General features: G+C 45.5%; 1 long non-coding RNA gene across 1 annotated transcript; it reads right to left on the minus strand.

Moving 5' to 3' along the window:
- Positions 1 to 6,852: 6,852 nt before the first annotated feature.
- On the minus strand, positions 6,853 to 23,385 carry LOC112551942. Its single transcript, XR_003096280.1, has 3 exons — positions 23,303 to 23,385; positions 8,473 to 8,584; positions 6,853 to 6,951 (listed from the first exon to the last, which is right to left on the minus strand). It is a non-coding gene; the product is annotated as an uncharacterized LOC112551942 (long non-coding RNA).
- Positions 23,386 to 23,784: the final 399 nt, after the last annotated feature.

Genomic DNA, 23,784 nt, shown 5'->3' on the forward strand with positions numbered 1-23,784 from the left:
AGCCAGACCAAGGCACTGTGTTGCCTTTGAACCGAGGGTTTTTCACAAAGGCAAAATCTTTCAAATTGGGATTCAATGTCCCCTATGGAAAAGCCTGGGGTGCACACATCCTCCCTCCATGGGCTGGGTCCACCCTTCAGAATCTCCCTATGGAGAGGGGAAATTTCCTCCCTCTGTACCCACTTATCTTCTTGGCCTCCTGCTCTAACCTTAGAGGTTTTTTCCCTAAACAAAGACATTTTCCTCAACATGCCTCAAGCCTGTCAGTTCCCCTGAGCCCTCATGCTCCCAACTGACTCTGTCCCTGCCCCTGCAGTTCTACAACCAAATTCCTTCCTTGGGATATGCCCACCCCCTTGGGTGAGTCTAAATCCTAGCCCACCCCCTTGGGTGACTTCTAAATCCAGACCCTCCTTGAGTCTGCCCACCCCCTTGGGTGAGTCTAAATCCTAGCCCACCCCCTTGGGTGACTTCTAAATCCAGACCCTCCTTGAGTCTGCCCACCCCCTTGGGTGAGTCTAAATCCTAGCCCACCCCCTTGGGTGACTTCTAAATCCAGACCCTCCTTGAGTTTGCCCACCCACTTGGCTGAGTCTAAATCTAGCAATCCACTAATAAACCTAGAATAATGCCCGCATTCTCCACCAAATAATGTTGGCTACGAATGTTCAACTCAGGTTCCTTAAAATTCTGGTTTATTAGGCGGATTGAAACACTGTAATGAAATTAAATCATAAACCTTGGGGCTGGTTCCCCCCCCCACACACACACAGTAGCAAGTTACAAGAGTCAGGTATACCTATCCCACAGGCGCTGGAATCTGCCGTCAAGGCTTCTTCCAGTGTGGTGTTATTTTCCAGAAGGGGGTCACCGGCTGGTCCTTCTGGCTGGACAGGTCGGGTGCTGGTCAAGTTGGAGATCAAGAGGGCGCTGCTGAGGGTCACTTTTCACTGCTTTTTGTCTGTCCTTGGCAGACTTTGGTGACTCCCCAGGTGTCTGGTTTGCCCAATCCAGGGGTCGTTGACCCTCGTGGGACTTCCCCCTCGGTGGCTACTGGATGGCATCTGTCAGCCTCAGGGGTTGTCTGCATGTATGTGCAGGTTTGGGAGTCCATTGGTTAATTTTGAATAGGGCTCTGGGAGCAGTCAATCTGGAGATATTCAGCCCAAAAGTTGGTCCCCGGCGTTGATTAACTCAGGCCAGGGCTTCTAGCCCTTCAACAGTGATGTTTAGAGATGTCCCAGTTGCTACATTGTCTTCTATTGATTTTTTCCGTTGGTTGATCTGCAGTTTCCTTAGGTGTTAATAGCTCCCTGCTACTGTGTTACCATTCAATCACTGATTCACTCACTCTTTCAGGGGCCCGCCTGATACAGGGAAGTGGCAGTTTGATTCCTGCCCTTGTTAACATTGTTACAATGTATAACTTACTACTGAAACTAAACACATTTAGTTGAAAGGTGAGGAGTATAAAATATAAGCACACAAATAGATAAAAATACCAAAATACAAGGGGAGATACAAAATGCACACATACAAATTTTAAAACACAATTCCTTATCTTAAAGTGAAAGAGGAAGGAAGAAAAGGTAAAAGAGGAAAAACATATCCAAAGAGGGGAGAGCAAATGCAGGCAAGAAGAAAAGGGGGCTTTCTGCTACAATATCTCTAAATATATCTATCGTAAAGAGTTTTATGCATATATGTATATATATGTTGGCAACTCAATAAATGGTATATAGTTAAGAACTTTGGGCTTGGGCTAACTCTATAGAGGAAAGAAGGATCTGCTCAAAATTCTGGCATCTCTCTCACAGCACCCCTCCTGCCTACCTGTCTCATCTGATTGAGAATAGAGCACACCCTTGGGTGTACCCAGGTTACACTATGAATCTATGAAACACCAGGAGGATGCCAAAAAGATGAAGCTAAAACTTGGAAAAAAGAAAGTATAACATTCAAACAAAGCCATAGGCAATACATTAACATAAAAATCAAAGTAATGCTATAGAACAGAGCTACAGAGTTTGTATGCACTGGAATAGTGAAGATGGGGCAAGAGTGCCAAGATATAGTTTGCTCATTTTCATGCCCAGCTAATCCACTTCCATTGGCTCATCTCCCTGCTCTTCCACCGCCATGTCACTGCTCTCCTCCTGGCATGGGAGTTGATTTGGGAGATTTTGGCGCATCTTCATTTCTGCTCCAAGAAGGCATCCATGGTCAATATTCAAAGGTGGCTGGAAGATGAGATTGATGACTGGCCCGTGGACAGTATGAATCAAGGCATCATTGACACCTGGGAATCAAATAAGAGATAGTCGCACTGGTTCATAGGGTACATGTTGGTCTCCTCATGCCTTGGGCCCACCTGAGTGCACAAGTGCTTGGCCTGAAGAGACTCAGCATAAGGCTAAGTTTAGAGACCTCACTTCACACAGACATCACCCCAACATGCCCCAGTCTTTTGCAACTCCATGGTAGAGCCCCTCCCTCCACAAATCTATGAATACCCTCCAATCCCATCTCGCAACTCCCCCAACACTATTCTAGCCCTGCCCCTACCCCCATGCTCCTCAATTCTGGCCTTCAGGCCCCATATTACTTCACCGTCATCTTCACAGTCTGGAGCACTCTTGCTGCCCCTCAGATGAAATCTCACAGACAGATGTGTAGTGATGTGCTCTGAGATAGGGACCTACCTATCTCTTGCCATCCCCAACTCCTGTTAGGAAAGCAGCTGTAATTCATCCTCACGGCCTACGCATTCTCAGATTTGGGTTGAAATACTGGAGCCCTCAGCACTCACCAAAACTAGATTTACATATGGCTTTTGGATCTTGACAGCACAAGCCAACCTCCAGTCCTGAACTGTCCTGGTTTCCCCAGTGACAGACAGGGCATGCTCTCCCTTCCTTCCAGGTTGCCTTGTCAGCAGCAGTGACAGCTCTGAGCAGCAGATTAGCAGAGACAGGAGGTGCTCAAAGAAATGTTAAGATTCAACAGAGGAGCAGAGGTCATACCCCACCTGAGCACAGGTTTCAGACCCCAGGGGATGCTTGAAAAGGCCTGCTTGCTACAGACAGAGCCCTTCTAGCAGTGGGTCATGGAGTCCTGTAATTGGGGAGGCAATGAAAAACACCCCCACTTCCCTTTGAAGTGCCCCCAGTTCCTCATTTACCTTGTGCCCCTCCCCTGCCCAGAAGAGCTGCAGCCAATGGACTCTGCCCCAGTGCCCACCCTAAGGTGAGCCTGCTAAGAGTGTCCACGGCCTGGTACCCATCATCCTGGACCCTGCAGGCTGAGGCAAGGCATCAGGTGGAAGAGAGGAAAGAAGTTCTGTTCAGGGCTCAATGAAGCTGAGTCCCTCCCTTCCCTGAATCTCAGGTGCCCCAAGACACCTGGGACCAGCCCCTCAGCAACCTGGGTAGGTCATCCCCTGAAATGTGTCCTTCCTCTGCCCAATCTAGGAGTCTGGGAGATGGAGGGGAGCAAGAAACCCCTAAACTTGAGGACTTTCTGTCCTCAGAACAACCCCCTGGAACCTCCAGCCTAGGGCATTTTCCTTTTCTGTCATTCTGAGATAGGACCTTGGGCTAGGGCTAGGTGGGAATGGGAGGAAGTGGCAGGTGAAGCAGATTTCACTGAGAATCTGAGGTACAGTATGTTCATCTCTCCACCTCTCTCTCCCCAAAACCCACACAATCCTTTGCTGGAAGAGCTTGAACCAAGGGAATGATGTTTGTCTTGAGGTGAAAGACAGAAAAGATCATTTAATTAGAGTCCTGCAAGCTCAGGTCACAGACCCTCCCAAGTTACTGCTGCATCCAACCCAGTAAATCAGGGATGAGCGAGAGCAGCTCTTGGACAAGCCAAAAGAAGCTCGGCTCAGGAGCTCCAAGGGATGGCAACCCACCCTGCCTCCTTCCCTGGCAAGAATACCCTGGAAGGCCTTGGGTGCCCATTTCCCAGACCCTCTCACCATCCTTCCTTAGCACTTACCATTATTGGTGCCACTGCTGGGTCCCTGTTGGGCAGGGGGCATCTGGGGCATGGCTGGCAGGAAAAAGGTGCTGCTTGGGAGGAGATAACAAAGAGAAAGACGAGTGTTGAGGCTGGTGGGTTAAGCCTCTCTCTGCACCACCCCTGCTGGACTCTCCCTCAGTCTATTCATTCTGCAAAACCCCTGAGAATGAGAACAGGGTGGCTCTTGGCACTTTTTCTGTTGTGGGTGCCTATGGCCCAGACCTACTTTGTTTACCCCTCTGTTATATCTTTGTGACAATATACCAGTAAGGGTTAAACTAAGTCATGGAAGAGAGCACAGCACTGGATGGGGACCCAGCTGAAGGCAAACTGTGTGCCTAGAGAGGCTCTCAAAGTAAAATTTAAGAAAGAGTTTTGAGTGTAGGAACTAGTGAACAATACATCACATCCGCCACCCCACCAGGGGCTCAAGGTCCGTCCCTTCATAGTGAGCAGAACGCAGTGAACTTCATACCCCACCATCTACTAACCTCCTCCGGGGGCCCTATGAAGCTGCAAACAGCCCTGATGCCTCTGTGGGTCGATGGGTTGCAGACTTCACCCCTCCCTGCCCTGAATTTGCAGGCCCACAAACTTCCTCTATCCGGAGACTTAATAACGTACCAGCAGGCAAAAGCACATGACACAATGCCACCAGCACATCCTGCAGCAGCCGGAGCTGATTCCATGTCGCCTACTCTAAGCATCATCCTGTTTGAGGTAGAAGGACCTGGCTTAGCCCTTACCCCTGTCTCAGTTGTAAAATGGTGGATTTTCTCGTCATTGGCGGAAGTCATCTGCATTACCCCTGAGTCATCTTTCAATAGAGAAGTTTCCGGCATTCAGGGTACCAAGTTCAGTGGCTGCTTGAGAAAACAAGATGCAACCAGAGATACGGCAACTGGCAAAATGCCTCAGGGGAGGAGCTCTATGTTCCATTGGGCAGAAGGGATCACGCTCCTGTGACAGCCTGATGGGCGTCTCCAATTCTTGTAGGCAACGACACCTTCACAGCCCTCTCCCTGGTCTGTTATCAACATCCACCCAGGCTGGGGCAAACACAGCCAGACCCGGACAGGCAACAAATGTCTTTTTCCATGCCACATGTCAGCAAGGCCTCCTGCCCTTGCCCTCTGATCCCCGCAGCTCTCACACAGCACGAGAACCCAGCTATCACCAACCCAGAGCCCAGAGCTCTGCCTCGGATCTAATGAAACTCAGATCTAATACTCTGCGGATATTATCAGTCACCTGCCTACTCATTATGGACCTGTTTGGTCTTCATTTATATCTTTAAAGTGCATTTTTTATTGTATTTGCTTAAAGTGATTAAACCTGTTTTAAATCCTGGTCTAATAAAGGTATAGGTCTGTATGAAATCTGAAAAGCTAGAAATCATGGTTCCAAAATGATGGACCTAAGTGCAGGACTTTGAACTTGTCTGTATTGAACCCCATGAGATTTCTTTTGATCAAGTCCTCCAATTTGTTAAGTTCCTTACTTGGTTTTGGAATTACTACAATACAAGTTTCTCTCTGGTATCAGGAGTCTCTTTATTTTTCAATATCTCAGGGTCTTTAGTTTTCAAACAACTCAACAAAGCAAAGCAGAACCAAGAGTGACCAGAAATACTGGGACAGCAGCCCTAGGGGCTAACACTTGTAGAGAAAACAGCTGTGCTGTTGCCACCCCAGCAAAGCATCATGGAAGTCCTTAACTATCTAGGCCCAAGGCTCCCAAGAGATATCATCCATTTTTACTGTGTGAGCACTGCTGAGCTTCCTAGCTCAATGCTCACATGTGTAGGAGAGAGAGCATTCTCCAAGACTGAGCTGGATCTGTTGGAAAATGAAGGTCTCCAAGAACTGGGAGAAACCTCACACTTTCCATCAACAGTGAAGGCCACTTCTTCCCCCACTCTCCCTGATGTGAGCACAGCACAGCCCACGCACACACTCACAAAATCCAAACAACTCTTCTCTCTGGAAGGCTACAAAGTCTTCCTTGAAGAGAGGAATTCAGCTGACGGCCACATATGCATCACCCCTAAAGACCCCCCAAAAGACCATCACAAACAGATCAACTGCCTCTCCCCAAATCCCAGAACAGCAACTCTCTTACTAGCTCCAAAATAGTATTAAAAACATCCAGAGCCTTACCTGGTCTGGCACTGGTTGGGAGTCATGCCTCAATTTTCCTCCAGCTTCCCCTCAGTACTTGGACAGGCAGTTCCAGGGTCCAAGGAGATCAAATATCCAGAGGGAGGGGGCCATGAGCCATTGCTCTCATCTCCCACATTGCTTCCAGAGCTCAGGATGGAACGAAAGCTCCTCCAGTCTGGACGTGGCACGGGCCACAACTCCATACCAGGACCCTGCACCAAGTCCAGGACTCTCAGTAACCATCTTCCAGAAAGGCAGCCAGATGGGGTGTGAAGACAGGTGAAGATGGATACTCCTTGGCTTCCCTGGGGAAAGGGATCCTGCAACCAACAAGCTGTTAAACATGTCTCCTGTTTCTCATTTGATTTGTCTGTCTGTAGGATCCAGCATTGGTTCTTGCCCCGTCCCTCTCCGCTTTACTGAAGATCACTCTCGTACTGGACTCCTACTGCACAGCATTTTCTGCAACCCTCAGCTCCGTGTTTTGGGCAGTGGCCTCTGTCCCCCTGGCTGAAGGAGCCACAGGAGTCAGCTGTTCTTGCTCTGTGATCTTCATGTCAGAGAGGTTGAGGACTGGGCATCTGCTTTGGGTGGGGACTCCTCCACCACAAATAATCTCCTGCTGTGCAGAGGTGAGTAGCAGTCTCCAGAGGTGGGGAGTCAGATCTGGGGGCAATTCCCTTTCTTACAGCAGGTGTCTCTGGCTCCGAGGCTATCCATGGCACTGGTCACATTTTCAAGGTCTTTCTTCTAATCACGCTGACTAGAAACAGGAAAAAAAAAAAAGAAAGCAAGTTGAAATTGAAGTAATTATGGGACTCCAGGAGCTGGGGCTTCAGGCAGGGTCAGTCTGGAACCTAACAGACTGTCTGCTGCCATTGCATATTCACAGTGTCCTGCCCCTTCCTCACTCTAAACCTTCATCAACCATTCAAAGCAGGAGTGTGAGATGTGTGATGTGTTGAATCTGCATGTCTGAATCCAAAGTTATTTTCTGTTGAATCTGCTAATGCCAATGCATGTACACCTTTAATGTTCACAACAGCCTCTGTGCCACCTGTTCTGGCAGCAGTTTTGCCCAGGCTTGTGCCTGGAGTCATTTCTTTGTCAATGTCGTGGAGACATGTAACAAGGAGCTCTGCAGGGGAGGGGGCATCTGCTGCACTGTGTGGACAAGGCCAACACCAAGGGGTCCGACCAAGGTTGCCAATCCTCCAAAATTGCCCTGGCATCTCCAAGAATTAGATATAAATCTCCAGAAGACTGCTGATGGTCACTCAGGAGATAAATGATAGGGCATTCATAAAATAAATATTAAATGTTGACTCTATCTTATACAGTAATTCAGTGGGTTTTTAAAATATAATAGTAATGTGCACTGGATTTCCTGAGTAGAGTACAGTAGATCAGGCATTAATGTCATTATGTCATGTGATGAAACCTCCCGGAATAGATTCAAACAGCGTTGGCAACCCTAAAGCCCTGGATTGGATTAGACTGGGGTGGGCAAAATACAATCTGGAGGCTGGATCCAGCCCTCCAGGCCATTCTAGCTGCCCTGCGGCGCCCCTAAAAAATTGACAAAATTAATTATTATCTGCCCCTGGCTGCCTGTCAAAGATGAAAAGGCACCAGTGTTACCCACCTACCAATACCCCCACACCTCCCCACAGTATACAAGAGTAAGACTTCATTTTAAGCTATTATACAATCACCTCTATGTACACTACACAAATACATGTAAAGCAGACAAAAATATATTTTTTAATCAAATGAATGAATGTTGTATTCGATTTTTGATTTTTAGAATATAATTTGGTATTTTTTCTGGTTCCGAGATGGCAAACCCCCTTGCTGAAAGGAGTACTTCCCGGGGCAAGAGAAAGGACTTCTAGTGGCAGAGGTCAGGGGTTAGAGTGCATATTTCCTGTATCAAGATGGCGACCAGGGGGGTGGAGCACCTGTCAAGGGGCGGGGCTACCCATGTGGCCCTCAACAGCTTGCCAAAACTCAGTAAGTGGCTCTCCAGCTGAAATAATCGCCAGCCCCTAGATTAGATAGACATACAGTTCCAGTTATAACTGCAGTTCTTCACCTTTCCCAGACCAGCACTCTTGCCTTCCCTGCTGCCTGGACACAAGCTTCAGACTCTGCTCCCTCCCAGCTCTGGGACTGCACAAACCCATGACCCCTCAAGCACAGGGACACCAGTCAGTGACCTGAGCCAAACAGCTGCTCCTGCTCCAGCACATGAGATTGCAGGGCCACTCGGGAGGGAACTCACCTGATTTCCATTGATGTTTGTGATGGGAAGTAGCTCCTTGGCACAGCCTCATCTGCTGGGGAAATACTCCCGTGTGGGGAATGGATTGGCTGCCATCTGCAAGGAGATGGACCTAAGGAGAGAGAAGAAAGATCCTCTAAAGAGTCAACCAAAGCAGAACTGGAGCCTGGTCTGGAGTTTGAAGGACAGGAGAGTGATGGGCACCATCACCACTCATAGTAATTGATTAGACAACTCTGGGTACTCTCCAGGTATGTGTTTGGGTGAAGCTTGCCCTCAAGGGGCTCTTTTTTGGTGTTGATCATTAACTACTTTTAATGACAACATTAATCGTATTGTCCAGAGAAAGATAGGCTGAATCTTAAATGGCTGGGGGCGGAGATTAATGCTAATTGAAAGATTGGACCCTTCCCACTATTTCAGTCATTCATGGTTCTGACCACACATCAGAGATCATTGCACTGGGGTCCTGGCTCATGACTGGGACTCCAAGGTACCGGGTAATACAGGAAAGCGAGCAAAAATAGAATACCTTGCAAGCAAACAAGCAGCCCATTTTGGGGGGAGGAAAATGAATGGGCTCACCCTGAGAGGGTCATTCTTTTTTGGTAATATTAAATATTTAAATGCAATATTAAAAACTGCAAATGACTATCTAGTCTGACTCCTAAACACAGAAAGTGCTGCATCAAGCCAAGAGACTGCCCAGAAAGTGCTGCGTCAAGCCAAGAGACTGTTTTCCATAATTAATAGCAAATCTTCTCAGTGGGCACATCTACATATTCATTAATGCTCAGTAGTTACTGAGTAGATGTGATATCTTTTTTTGTATTTTATTGGTTGCAGCCGTGTTGGTCTAAGGACATAGGCAGGCAAGCTTCTTTGAATAGATGTGATATCTTTTATTAGACCAACTGAGTAGTTGGGGAAAAGTTCTTGGCAAACTTTTGGGCACAGTCACCCTTATTCAGGGATAGGGAGTCTCTGCTGTTCTGAGACTCATCCTTGGAGTCTCAAAAGAGCAGAGACTCCCTGTTAGACCCCGACTCCATGCGGCACCCAACAACTAGGAAGATGATGATCCAATTGCCCATGGATCCTGTTACTCATTAGCCAGAGCAAGCAGGGAGCAAACACCAGCACACATTGCTCACAACAGCTTTATTCAGAATGGAGGCAGCTTCGGACTAGATCCCAAAAAACAACAAACCGGGGAGCTGCCCCGAACATCAGTTCATGGATTCATAGATGTTAGGGTCAGAAGGGACCTAAATAGATCATCGAGTCCGACCCCCTGCACAGGCAGGAAAGAGGGCTGGGTCTAGATGACCCCAGCTAGATGCCTATCTAACCTCCTCTTGAAGCCCCCCAGGGTAGGGGAGAGCACCACCTCCCTTGGGAGCCCCTTCCAGACCCTGGCCACTCGAACTGTGAAGAAGTTCTTCCTAATGTCCAATCTAAATCTGCTCTCTGCTAGCTTGTGGCCATTATTTCTTGTAACCCCCAGGGGCGCCTTGGTGAATAAATCCTCACCAATTCCCTTCTGTGCCCCCGTGATGAACTTATAGGCAGCCACAAGGTCGCTTCTCAACCTTCTCTTGCGGAGGCTGAAAAGGTCCAGTTTCTCTAGTCTCTCCTCGTAGGGCTTGGTCTGCAGGCCCTTAACCATCTGAGTGGCCCTTCTCTGGACCCTCTCCAGGTTATCCGCATCCCTCTTGAAGTGCGGCGCCCAGAATTGCACGCAGTACTCCAACTGCGGTCTGACCAGCGCCCGATAGAGGGGAAGTATCACCTCCTTGGGTCTATTCGTCATGCATCTGCTGATGCACGATAAAGTGCCATTGGCTTTTCTGATGGCTTCGTCACACTGCCGACTCATGTTCATCTTGGAGTCCGCTAGGACTCCAAGATCCCTTTCCGCTTCTGTGCCACCCAGCAGGTCATTCCCTAGGCAGTAGGTGTGCTGGACATTTTTCCTCCCTAGGTGCAGCACTTTGCATTTCTCCTTGTTGAACTGCATTCTCTTGTTTTCTGCCCACTTGTCCAACCTGTCCAGGTCTGCTTGTAGCTGTTCCCTGCCCTCCGGTGTGTCCGCTTCTTCCCATAACTTTGTGTTCTTTCCACATATTATACATCTTGGTTCATACTTATTAAAATTCACTCCACCTATGTCCCTCCTTCAGTTCCACCCATTTCTCCTCCCATCTCAGGCCATGCCTCTGTTTACTGTTTGCTTCCTTAGAATGGTATTGCCTATGCATTTCATTCATTTACATGCCTGTCTGCTAAGAGCACGTGCTCCCATAACTTTGTGTTCTTTCCACATATTATACATCTTGGTTCATACTTATTAAAATTCACTCCACCTATGTCCCTCCTTCAGTTCCACCCATTTCTCCTCCCATCTCAGGCCATGCCTCTGTTTACTGTTTGCTTCCTTAGAATGGTATTGCCTATGCATTTCATTCATTTACATGCCTGTCTGCTAAGAGCACGTGCCTAAGACTTTGACCTCCGTTTCTTTCAGTCACTTGTGGTTTCTCGCTGGTTCTTTCTAGCTTTCTTGCTGACTTCAACACCATCTCCAAGACCGGACTTCTCTTTTGTCCCCTGATGATAACCATTGGTCTGTATCCTATTTTTACAAAACGCATCATGCGCTTTGCACCCTATCCTTTGTTAGGAAACCTCTTACTTAAGCATTAGCAAAGTTAGTTGCTTTTAATATATCATCCAGCCTTGTGACCAGTGACTTTTGCTGAGACACAGGAAAAAACCTTTTATTCAGCTGCACACCCAGCACTTCCCAAAATCCATATCATTACCCTAACACCCCCTATGCTTGAGGAAGGGTGATTGCATTTGAAAGCTTACCAACAATTTTTTTCATTCATTTACATGCCTTCTGCTAAGAGCACATGCCTAAGACTTTGACCTCCGTTTCTTTCAGTCACTTGTGGTTTCTAGCTGGTACTTTCTAGTTTTCTTGCTGACTTCAACACCATTTCCAAGGCCATACTTCTCTTTTGTCCCCTAATGATAACCGTTGGTCTGTATCCTATTCTTACCCAACACATCATGCGCTTTGCACCCTATCCTTTGTTAGGAAACCTCTTACTTAAGCATTAGCAAAGTTAGTTGCTTTTAATATATCATCCAGCCTTGTGACCAGTGGCTTTTGCTGAGACACAGGAAAAAATCTTTTATTCAGCTGCACACCCAGCACTTCCCAAAATCCATATCATTACCCTAACACCCCCTATGCTTGAGGAAGGGTGATTGCATTTGAAAGCTTACCAACAATTTTTTTCATTCATTTACATGCCTTCTGCTAAGAGCACATGCCTAAGACTTTGACCTCCGTTTCTTTCAGTCACTTGTGGTTTCTAGCTGGTACTTTCTAGTTTTCTTGCTGACTTCAACACCATTTCCAAGGCCATACTTCTCTTTTGTCCCCTAATGATAACCGTTGGTCTGTATCCTATTCTTACCCAACACATCATGCGCTTTGCACCCTATCCTTTGTTAGGAAACCTCTTACTTAAGCATTAGCAAAGTTAGTTGCTTTTAATATATCATCCAGCCTTGTGACCAGTGGCTTTTGCTGAGACACAGGAAAAAATCTTTTATTCAGCTGCACACCCAGCACTTCCCAAAATCCATATCATTACCTTTTCCAGGCTAAAGAGCCCCAGGGCTCTCAGCCTGTCATCGTAGGGTCTGCTTCCCTGACCTCTGATCATGCGCGTGGCTCTTCTCTGGACTCTCTCAAGCTCCTCCACGTCCTTTTTGAATTGTGGAGCCCAAAACTGGACGCAGTACTCCAGCTGCGGCCTCACTAAGGCCAAGAACAAGGGGAGAATGACTTCTCAAACTCCCTATGCTTGAAGAAGAGTGATTGCATCTGAATGCTTATCAACAATTTTTTTCATTGATTTACATGCCTTCTGCTAAGAGCACGTGCCTAAGACTTTGATCTCCGTTTCTTTCAGTCACTTGTGGTTTCTCGCTGGTTCTTTCTAGTTTTCTTGCTGACTTCAACACCATTTCCAAGGCCGTACTTCTCTTTTGTCCCCTAATGATAACCGTTGGTCTGTATCCTATTCTTACCCAACACATCATGCGCTTTGCACCCTATCCTTTGTTAGGAAACCGCTTACTTAAGCATTAGCAAAGTTAGTTGCTTTTAATATATCATCCAGCCTTGTGACCAGTGGCTTTTGCTGAGACACAGGAAAAAACCTTTTATTCAGCTGCACACCCAGCACTTCCCAAAATCCATATCGTTACCCTAACACCCCCTATGCTTGAGGAAGGGTGATTGCATCTGAAAGCTTACCAACAATTTTTTTCCACCTACTCAGCTGGTCTAATAAAAGATAACACATGTACTCAATGAACCTTCCCTGCCTATGTGTTTTTACCAACCTGGCTACAACCAAGAACCCAGCAGTAGTTACTGAGCATTTAGTTTTGTATTTACTTAATGAAGTACTAACTAAATGCACAGTAACTACAGTTACTGTGCATTAGCACTAGCGCACATTGTTGTTTTTGGTTTTTTGTGATGCCTACACACAGTAGCTTAATACTACTAGACAGTAGCATATTAGCACACTTTTTGCCCTGGCACAGTACTGCTCAGTATTATTAGATTACTGCACATTAAGCATCTTGTGCAGATGCGCCCAGTATGTCATGCGTTTAGGTGAATGAATTAATTAAATTTAAGGGATATTGAATCCTTCTTGGTTTATTGTGACCTAGCCCTGTTCCTAAGTGGTAAAAGTAAGTGATTTTAAGTCCAATAAAATTGGTAAACAGTTAGTTTACGCAAAATAAAAATTCTACTTATTTGTTCAAGTGTGGACTTGACTCAACAAGTTAATAAAAATGAACAATCTTTAACTCCCATGTTGTTTCCTAAAGCCAGCTAGCTTCTTTTCAAAGCACAGTTTAAAGTAAAGCTATTTCTAGCTCAGACTACAGCTATATTTTATACAAGAATATTTTGAGACTGGGTTTAATTTTTTTTTTTTTTATTGGAAATGTCCTTCTGAACTCCAGCTCATCAGGGAGGCTGAAGATTTACCAGGGTCATTAGGCTGCAGAAGCAGTCCCGCTCAGGAGTAGAAGGCTACTTCCTTTTGGTTAGAGATAACTGAGCCTTTCCTGGTGCAATTACTTTCCAACACAAAAGTAGGTGTCCACAAAAATCAACGTTGTCTGTGGGAAAATTCTGATCGTGATTTTCAGTTATGTCAGCATTAAAATGCACTTTCTCTACTGCGGTGAACTGCCGTAAGTGACCTGCACTGAAATCTTTGAAACAACTCAAACAAAAAGCCTCCAGCAGGAAGGACTGACAAGAATTGTTATACACCAGCACCGACCAGTGGAGACAAATGGAAGCGGCAAAGAATTGGGAACAAAATTTGAGCAACTGATTCACCCCCCACAATAGAAACTAATGACTGCACTCCTCCAGCAACTCCCCCAACAAAACTCTAGTAGAGATTGGGGGGAGCTTCCCCCTAACTAACCCGCTATCACCCACTGACCCAAACACAACTTGCCGCTCTTGCAGTTGCACCTGAATGGATCTTCATTTATCCAGCATCCTTTCCCACCCACATTAAAAAGTCAAACTCTGATCATGAAAAGTCCAGTGTATGTAAAAATGAGTCGACGGCCCCAGAGCTGTTCGATCCACTCAAGAAGCAGCAGAAAAGCACTACCAGGCAGTTACTGAGCATGTTTCTCCTGCAGAATCCAAGCAATCCAGCCTGGCAGACTCTCAAGATCTCACAGCATTCAGTGAAGATGTGCACCACTGAGCACACCTAGGACCTATCTAGGAAAAGACTCATTGAACAGTCCCCTAGGAGTTCCTAGGAGTGCCTAAGAGTTGCTGCGTTTCCCTGCCCTGCCCTGCCAAACACCAGGCACTGGCTTCTCCTCTCCTTGCTGTCTTCCATCCCCATCTCCACCCCACCTGTCCATGCCCAGACAGCCCCAGCTTTGCTCCCCTCCACCTGAGAAACTTCCCCTGCTGGGACTAGCAAGAAGGGCCTAGAAAGTCAGTCTGTCCTAGAGCTGAACCAGGTTCCCTGATTCCCCTGAAATGCAGCAGAGGAGGGAGAAGTTCTTGTGCTCCTCTATCACTGCCCTGCAGATGGGAGGTCAGAGCCTCGCTGTGTGGGATGTACACAGTTGGCAGGAGACAGATCCTCCCAGCAGTGATTCTCACCCAGGGTGCTACCACTGTTAGCTACACAAACCCAATTCACAAGATATATCCAGAGATTTCTAACAGGAAACAATAGTGTTAAAACCATTCACCTTGCTCTGGTCTTTGAGTTCTTTGCAACAGAAGAAGTGCTTTATTGTTCTTCTGTAGTCAAAAAACAAGTGAAAACCAGAGCTGGGATTGTGCAAGGGGAGCCCTGGATCTACAGAATCACTGGCGTAGACACACAGGACATAGCAGGGCTGAGGGGGTGGCAGGAAGGCAGGAGTCAGTGCAGTGCAGTACCATCCATCCCTACCCTCAGCATCCATGTCCACCCCCCAGCACAGCAGGCTGCTTCCAGCTCTCAGGGACCATGCATAGAAGACCTTGACATGACCCAATGGATTCTGAATTCCTTCCAGAAATGCCAGCCACCCTCCTTCATGCACAGACTGCCACTCTTGGATTGTGGACTCACAACATGTTTATTCCAAAGCAATATCCCCAGGTATTCCTTGGAAGTGCGTTTATTCTGTAGTAAGGAGACACAAGCTCTCACAAGCTCTCTGCCCAAGGTCAGCATGATGATAGTGTCTGGCCACAAGGCGGCGGGAGAGATCTTTGACATGGAGCAGTGACTACTCTGGAGGGGAATGACTACTGACGGGCTGGGCAGACAAGGACCTGGGGGGGACAGGGGACAAGAAGCTGAACAGGAGCCAGCAGTGTGCCCTTGGTGCCAAGACGGCTACTGGCATCTTGGGCTGCATTGGGAGGAGTGTTGCTAGCAGATGGAGGGGCAATGGTTCTTCTCCTTTATTCAGTACTGCCATATCTGGAGTCCTGTGTCCAATTTTAGACCCTTCACTACAGAGAGGATGTGGACAAGTTGGAGAGAGTCCAGCGGAGGGCAACAAAAATGATTGGGGTGTTGGGGCACATGACTTGTGAGGAGAGGCTGAAGGAACTGGGCTGATTTAGTCTGCAGAAGAGAAGACCGAGGGGGATTGAATAGCAGCCTTCACCTCCCTGCAGGGGGGCTGCAAAGAGGATGGAGCTGGACTGTTCTCAGTGGGGGAAGATGACAGGACAAGTGGGCTCAAGTCACAGCAAGGGAAGTTGAGGTTGGACATTAGGAAGAACTTTCTCACTAAGAGGGTAGTAAACCACTGGAACAGGCTCCCCAAAGAGGTGGTGGGGTCTCCATCCTTGGAGGTTTTCAAAGCTCAGCTAGACAAAGCCTTGTCTGGGATGATGTAGTTGGGCTGGTCCTGCTTTGAGCAGGAAGTTGGACTAGATGTGACCTCCTGAGGTCCCTGCAGCCTGAATTTTCAATGATTTTGTGAAACTGGCAGTGGTAGCAGACACACAACACACATACAAGAGTCACGTACCCCAGAGTAAATTTACTTCTTGCTTTCTCGGAAGTCACTTTACCCCAGAGAACAACATTTCCTCCCAAACAAGCCTGGTGTGTTGTGTGCCCCTTCCTCCGGTCCTCTAGAGAAAAGTGAGAATACTCTGCAGTGTTGTATGGCCGCACAACAAATCTGTGTTTTAAAAAGAGAAATATTTTGCAACAAAGGACTCCACAAATGAGTATAAGCAAATCCTTTAGATTTCAGGAGAAATGTTTATACAAAATGCAGTGACATCATGACATAAAAGCTACCCAGCCTCAAACACCAGAGCTTAGGCTACATGCTAGTTAATGCACTATCCTAAAAGCCCTCCCTGCTCCAGTATAGGGTTCTGGTACAGTCCGAGATTACGGGAGCCACAGCTCAGGAATGCTGTATGCCGAAGTGCAGGACCAGACACATCTGCTCTGTCACTGCTGCCCCTGTCATGGACCTTGTCCCAGTTCCCAAATCACTGAAGATTATCGCCTTGGAGTCAGTCTTAAGGATGAGCCCATGGACACACTGAGCCATCTCTGATACGGCATCCTGAAGGGCACACCGAGCACAGCAAGGTGCCTGCCGCCCCAGCGCCACTATTGAGCCCTCCTGCTGAGCAGAAGGGCCCTGCAATCACACCAGAGGCACACACCTATCCCCCTCGTCCTCCTCGGCCACAAAACTCTTCTTGACATCAAGAAACAATGCGACACAAGTGGCTTCTGAGTGTCTGTCAGCACTGGCTCTGCCATCATCATGCTGCTCTTGTGGCATCAGTCTCTGCTGGGTCGCAGCACTGCACATGAACTTGGATCTTAGTTTAAGACACGTTTGAGATCCTGTAACTCAGGGATTTCACAGACATCTCTGGATCACCAATAATTTGCATATTAGCAGTACCAGTTATCCACTGACCTTGATGTTAGCTAATGTTGCTAGTGGTACCTGTCCTTATGTTAACCAGAGTTGTGTGCACAGCATTGGATGAAGTGCACTTCCACCCATGAAAGCTCGTGCTATATATTTGTATTTATTTTAGCCTGTAAACTGCAAATCTACCCTGATTTTCACATGACTTCAGACTAACATGGCATATTATGTCTGTCTTATTGTTCACGTAGAAAAATATAATTTAAAAAAAATCTATGTATTGTTTAGTGTGATGCTGAAGACACAGGTCTACCGATATGCAAAGCAGGGTGGGGTTTATAATTTTGTATTAGGAAAACAGTACAGGAAGGCGAAGAGGATAAAACAAAGATCAGGGTTAAGCAAGACTAATTAAACCATAGATAAAGAGAAATGCAGAAGATATGCTGAATGCACTCAAACCTATTTCCATAGCCTTGGACAACCTGTAGAAAGTTTGCTGCTGTAGTGTGGATGCTGTTGACATTTGGGAAGAAGTTCAAGAAACAGCTAACAGCAATGATAAATTGCAGGCAGTAAAAAGGGGAAGGCTCAAGCACTTACTCCACCTCATTTTCTTGCCGATATTTTAAGCACAAGGTGCATCCACACATTGCCCTACAGAGATGTAGCAATGTGCTACATCAACGTATGGCACGCTACAGTAACATGGCAATCACTTGAGTCTACACATGATCGCTAGCTATCTCACCATAGCAGCATGCTCCTTGCTTATAGCGCATTGTATGGGTGGTTACTGCACCGTGTTTTCCTGCTTCCAAAAGAAAGTACTCAAAAACACAGTGCAACAACAACTTCACCGTACGGTGATGTGTAGACACACACACACAGTACCAAGGGAGAGGCTTAACCACTGAAGTGGAAAATGCTTCTGTGATGACACTGTATCTTACTTTCAGTTGTGGTGCCTTTGAGTCCTGCTCCACCCGAAGTGTAAAACAAACTGCCAAACAGCAGCGTGGTTTCTACTCGGGGGTGCCAAGGAAGCCAGCTGATTTCCTGGCTCATCATAGTCTACTTCAGTGTTAAAGACCCTGGCCCCTTTTTAGAGGTTTTCATCTTCCAGCTATCTTCTTCTGAAGTTTTTGTCTGTTAGCTACTCCAGTAATATCTCTCTCCTCTGATTTCACATCCCTGCAGACTACTTTAGCTCCAGCTAGTAAGCTTGAGCTAAAAATATTAACTCAGGTGAGGGAAAAACTGTCAGTGAAATGTTGGATGCATCACTAAGGCCCTTAGAAAGGTTCAGTTGTGTTTAATGAATCTGATTAAGTAATGTACATTTAATTCTAATGACTTCAGTACTAATAAAACAACATCTTTTGATTATTTTTTGCTTATATGGCTGTGGGTTTTATACTTAATATATAACATAGCAAATGCATCCATCCAGTTAAGTGATGCTTTGATCTCCAACTAAATAATATAGCTGTGTCCCTAGGCCCTCGGCATATTGGCAAAGCTTCTACTATCTTTTTAACTGGATAAAAAATACCTGTTCTATTATATATAATGATTTGCCACACCATCTGCACCCCTTGCTTCAAAATCCTAGATCCATCACATTGAGATGTGTCTCATTCACTGCTCCCCCGCTATCCACAAATCCCTATGGGCTATTCCTTATTATCTTCTTACCTGTTAGAGTCTAGGTGCTGAGATATCGGTGCGCTGAAGACTTGCTCCAGTATCTTCCCATGTATCAAGATAGGTAGGGACCTGCTGAATTCATGGCAGAAGTGGGGAGCGCTGTGGCTCCTTTAATCTTGCAGGTTCCCCCTTTCCCTCCTGCTGATTGGTGGAGGGACCCCACTTGTGGCTCACTCCTGATCAGTGAGGAGGCAAAAATATGGTTTTAAATATAGCACTGTTTTTGCCTCCTGCCGCTGATTGGCTGAGGGGCCCTGGACAGCCCTGCTGTTTGCTGCTGACTAGTGGGGAGGCAAAAATGGCGCCATGTTTCAAACCACGTTTTTAACTTCCCTGCCGACCAGGTGACGGCAAGGGGTGAGGTGCATGCAGGTGAACATGCAAGGTTAAAGGAGCCGCTACACACTCTACTTCTGCCGTGAATTTGGTAGGTCCCTAAAGATAGGGCTAACTAATCTGTATTTCCCTGGGGCCAGCTTTTTCCAGTTTTAAAGGATAGGCCCTACATTTGTCCTTTCCCAGTCTCCTAGGACATCACTTGACCTTTCTGCATAATAAAAGGAATAAGCAAATAATGAGATGTTTAAGATAAGATAATAATCAATGGTAATGCTGTCTTTGTCTGTAGTAGTAAGCTAATTAAGTAAGCCTGACTATCTAGAGTTTTCAACGTTTCTAACAGCAAACTTTGCATGTATTTGATGCAAAGCATAGGGTCACCAATCAGATACAGACAGTTAATCATATAGACACGGGGATATTTTTGGGTGCCACTTGGGCTGCCTTTAAAGGCATCTGTGTTCCAGAGAAGAAGTTAACTGTGTTAGTCTGAAGCCAGTCAGAAGACAGGGTAGATATGCACCTTTATAGACTAAATGATATAAATATAGATATAGATATAGATATATATAGAGAGAGAGAGCACAAGCTTTCATAAACTTAGGTTCACTTCATCAGATGCTGTGGAAGGACTTGGGAACATAAAACAGGTAGCATAATTTAAGCTAGTTTTGGTACATTTATAACGATACAAGCAGAAGGCAGGGTAGACTTGCATCTTACTGAATAACCAAATGTGTGCGTGGATATAGCACAAACTTTTGTGGCTGAAGCTCACTTTTCAGAGCTGTGAATGGAGCAGCTCTAGTCTGCCCTTTTTTCTGTCCTTTCACAGCATTTGATAAAGTGAATTCAACTTCACAAAAGCTTGTGCTCTCTATTCTCTGTTTAGTTAGTCAGATTAGCACAACCAACTACCTCTCGGCAGTGCTTATGAGAGGCAAACAAGCAAGCAGTGAACCCACAGGAACAGGGGGATCACCAGAGCTGATCCTTGTAATGGTTTCTTGTCCCAGGTAAGGGGATAAGGATCTCTAGTCCCTGCTTAAACCACACTTAACACCTTCCAGTCTATGGATGGTTTCTTGTTCTGCAGTGTCCCATTTATATCCAGTTTTAAATGTTTGCTGCCTGAGAGCAGCCAACCCTCAGGTCAGCAATGGAGGGTCCAGGGAGGTGAAAGTGTTCTGTCACAGGTGTTTCCTCATTCTTTTATTTAGCGATCATGACTGATTACAGAAAATAGATCTAGATTATATCTAATCTACTTGGGTGTTGGACTAAATGACCCCCCGAGGTCCCTTCCAGTCCTATTTCTCTAATGTTCATGCTTTGTAACTCTGATTTGATCTTTTTTTTTTTTTTTAAATACGACATTTATTTTCTCCTCTACATTTCTAATGGTATTTTGCCATTATTTGATGGACAATAATATATAGACTTCCCCTTCATCATTCATTGTCCATTTTTTCATGAGCAGAAACATCAGTGTTGTTGCTTTGTAAATATCTGCTCTTGAATACTGTGCCCACATCTTAAAAAGGAGATAGAAGACATAGAGAAGATCCAGAGAAGGTAACAAGGATAAAGAATGACACGGAGAGGCTTCCCTATGCGGGTTTACAAAATACTAAGTGGCTACTATGTGAAAGGGATTTATTATTTGCTCCCTTTCATAGTGCAAGAACTAGGGGCACAAAATGCAAGAAGCAGGTAGTAAGTTTAAAACTAACTAAAGGAAATTATTTTTCACCCAGTGTGTCATTAAAGGGTGGAACTCATTGCCACAAGATGCAGTGGAAGCTAACAGTTAAACCAGATCAAAAAAGGGATAGGACACGTCCTTGGAGTATGGGAGTGAGTGGAACAGCCTCTGAATCAGCCCAACCTTAAATGCTACAGGTTACAAGTGAGATCATAACAATGGAAAAAACCCACTTGCATTTTCACAGAGCAGCCTTTTACAAACTTTTTTCCACCTGGCAGAGCTCTTACCATCTCTAATTTCTCCTTCTCCTGATGAGGCTTCTTTTCTACCTGGGAGAACTTTTACTATCTTTAACTTCTCCTTTGCCTGATGAAGGGAGTGTGAGCTCCAAAACTTGAAAGTAAACAATTTTTTTGCAAATATTTAGTTGGTTTGATAAAAGATAGCACCTCTACTCAAAGAGTTTTGTCTGCCTATGTCCTTAGACCAAGACAGCTACAACCAGCGTCCCTGCTCAGACCCAGGTCCAGCCTCAACTCTCTGCGGCTGTGTGACACAGGATACCGGTCTGACCTGATACATGGCAGTTATGTTCCTGTGAACGTTGCTTGCAGGTTACCTCCTTTTTAGTAACCCTTCCTTCACTTATCTGCATCATCTGGAGGACATAAAAGAGCAGAAAAAACATGAGAGAAGCAATTTGGGGGAGGGAGGGGGATGATCCCTTAACTGGACCCACTGTAGAGTTGAGAGTGATGTTAGACAAACTTTGAGGAATGTTTTGTTTGATGTCTCTCCCAACTATACAGCTGGTCCAAAAAAAAAACAGATATCCCCCCCATCCCCAAACTTGCTTCTCACACATTCCCTGAATCATCATACCTACAGCAATACTCCTAGTCTATAGATAAAGCACTGCAGGGATTGGAAACACTAAGAAATGGTGAGAAAATACAGGTTTATTGTCATCAGACAGTACACCACTTGGTCTGATTAACAGTCAGTCCAACTTTGATGTGACAGTTAAATAACTTATGCACAAAATAACTTTACCAGCAGTAAAAACCATGTTACTTTAGACTGTAATGACCTCCAGGACCATGGTCTTCTCTGCACATTGATTTTCTGAAGCCTCTTCCAAAACCAAGAGAGAAAACAAATATGGTATTAATGATAGATCTGTTTCCTAAGATGACAGAGGCTTTCCCTAAAGCATACCAAGCTTGAGCTGTCTTTCTCCTACAGTGCAATGCTGGCAGAATAGGTAATTTTCCTTTGGGGTTTATAAGCAAAATTAGAATTAGATCAGGAGTTCTGATTGAAATATGGCTAAACTTAGCTCATGTGTAAAAGTAAATATTCCTTTGGTATATTCCTTCATAGATGTTGTTGTTCTGAGATGTTGTTGTACCTGGTTGTCTTGGGTGGTATCTGGTTGCTGTCACTTTTGATATGCAGCCTAATGAAGTCTGTATGTTCTGGAAGGCTGACACTAGCAAGCTGTCCTTCAGGTCTCGAAGGCAATGCAGCTCAGATACGTGTTTGGTGGGTAAAGCTCAGAAACGTTTATTGTCATCGGACAGCACACCACTTGGTCTGATTAACAGCCAGTCCAACTTAGTGAAGCTTGTCCCTGACTGGTAGAGACACCACATATTATTCATGTTTCCCCTAGGTCTCTAGGAGAGACAGGTCTCCCAGCACCTGTATTTATACTTGCATACTCCCTGCTCATCTTTATTTGTTTTGTTTGCCAAGTTCACACACCGGCACTCTCATTAGGAAGTCCTACCTTTTACATTTGTAGCTGCTGTTTCCATGCTCCTTTCAATGTCTTTTTGCTGGTTACTGTGTATTTGTATTTTTTTTCTTACCGAGTCATCCAGCACTTAGGAGGCCCCTTTCTCCCATGCTATTTTTCAACACCATAGCTTACTATAGCTTAGTATAACTATACCCAACACAGCTTGAGCTCCTACAGATATGAGAGCATTTTGTCCAGAAAGGGCTAGAGATTGCAGGCTGGTCTGCTTCCAGCCACCTGGTATTCTTCAAACTATATAGCTTCAGCACTCGGATGGGGTGGTTTGTTCTGTGTCCATTTAAATGAGAGGAGACAGAGAAAATAGAAATATATTTTGAACAGCAGAGAGCAGAATAAGTTACTCGTCCTTGCCCTAGAGCAGATGCACACTGTTTATAATATGCATGATATTAGATAATGAAAAATTAAAATTACAGTAGTCAAAAAGGCAAGAGAAAATAATGTGGGAAAGAAGGGAGCTTAATTGACTTTAGGCAAATGAAACATTGGCATTGCCCTCAGTTCCAGAAGTGTCAGATATATGGAGAGATGAGAAACAAAAGGACACAGGAAACAAATGATATAAAGCATGTTCACAGTACTGTTAGTACAAGAGCAATTTCAGGAAACACAAAAGTGAGAACCCATTAGCTGTAAAGAAAGCAAACATAGAGAGGGTCATAGCGCATACATTGGCTTCCAAAAGGCTGAAATGAAGAGGCCAAAGCAATAACCTGACATATTTCAATAGAAAATCTCAAACAGACCTGGAAGTAGAAGTTGGGAGTTGCAATCCTTTGCTTTAATCGCTACACCACTCTTCTGCCCAGAGCTAGGCTCTAACCATTGGACCCTGCCTCTTCCCAGGCTCTGAAATAGAGCTGAAGGGTTAGGATCCGCTTACTTGATGTTTAAGCGACCTTAACCACCAAAGACAAACCACCAAAGACCTTAAACACCAAAGACAAACTCATAGTCAAACATTTTGCTATACGTAGAAGCAGCTAACCACATATTGTTCTAACCACAACTAACGACTTACCAGAAGTTTCAAGTAACAGACTTTTATTCTAAGTTGACTCAGGCAGACTCAAAACGGGTTTCACACTTTTCACGGTAAACATATTTTCTGCATATGTAGGCACAGAATGACAGAGACAGAATTTTTAGCAACTTTTTTCCCCCTTTTTATTTACGACAGGGTCTGATCTACTAGTACATTTCCTTCCTGCAGCACTGGCAGTTCTGT

This window comes from Alligator sinensis, unplaced genomic scaffold, assembly GCF_000455745.1.
Source record: "Alligator sinensis unplaced genomic scaffold, ASM45574v1 scaffold650_1, whole genome shotgun sequence".
Lineage (NCBI taxonomy): Eukaryota > Metazoa > Chordata > Crocodylia > Alligatoridae > Alligator > Alligator sinensis.